Source organism: Benincasa hispida, chromosome 12 (assembly GCF_027475165.1).
Source record: "Benincasa hispida cultivar pf3 chromosome 12, pf3_genome.v1.1, whole genome shotgun sequence".
Classification (NCBI taxonomy): Eukaryota; Viridiplantae; Streptophyta; class Magnoliopsida; order Cucurbitales; family Cucurbitaceae; genus Benincasa; species Benincasa hispida.
In genome coordinates this window covers 44,126,204-44,127,303 of record NC_143489.1, presented here as the reverse complement: position 1 = coordinate 44,127,303, position 1,100 = coordinate 44,126,204, and positions in this window count along the sequence as shown.

Sequence of the window (1,100 nt, the reverse complement as noted above, 5' to 3'; positions counted from 1 at the left end):
AATTTGGTCTGATGAGTTTAGCCAATTAATCTCGGATTGTTGGAGCCCATGATCTATTGGTTCGTGAGGTCCCCCTACTAGCTCGTAACGGACTAGCTCTAGAATAACATGATAAGTTAATTTGAATCGTTCATAGTAATTATATGAGATATAATTACATATTTAATTTGACTATTAAATGGAATAGGAGAATATATATATATATATATTTAAATATGATTTAAATATATAAATATGGATATGTGTTAAAATTAATCTAATATTTGATATTAAATTAATTAAGTTTTATTTAATAATTAATTTATGAAATTAATTAAAATTTTCATTTTTAAAATCAAAATAGATTTTATAAAATCAAATTTTGATTTTTAGATAAAATTGGAAAATTAGAAAACAAAACACAACAAAATGGAAAAAGAAGTTTTCCATTATCCATCACCTAAGTAGCTCACTCAAATGGCATTATTTTGGCCTTGTCTTCTCCAAGTATGAGCTGCAACTCATGCAACTCTTTTCTTTGCATGTTGATATGCAATATAATGAGAGATTGGAGTGAAAATCGAGCATGCAATCTATAGAGATTTTGAGAAAAAATCTGGTTTGAAGAAAGAGTTCTTCAGCTAGTTTTTTGCAGTGAGCATATCTTCTTCTTCCCTTGATTCAAGCTTGTTTTGGGTCCCACAACTCAATCTAGAGCACCAAGAGAATAGTGGGGAAGATCTTGAGGTGGTCTACGATAAGATTTTGAGAAGATAGCAGCTGGTGAAGGAGCTTTAAAGAAGTTCTACAAGAGGTATGTCTTGAAATTCACTTGTTTCTGCAAAAGCATACTTTATATTTTTCCAAAATTAGTGAATTTAAGTGCTTAGATGATTCTTGTGCTTCCGTTGTTGTTGATATAATGCTATACTAACCATGTCTAGTAGAGTTTTGTTTCTTCTTTCTAATACACCATTTTTTTGTGGTATACCAGGTGTTGAGAGCTTTGATGTGATCCTTTTTCTATCACATAATCTTGAAATATTTAATTCATATACTCTCCACCTCAATCTAATCGAATTGTTTTAATTGTTTTACCTAATAAGTTTACAACTCCAGTC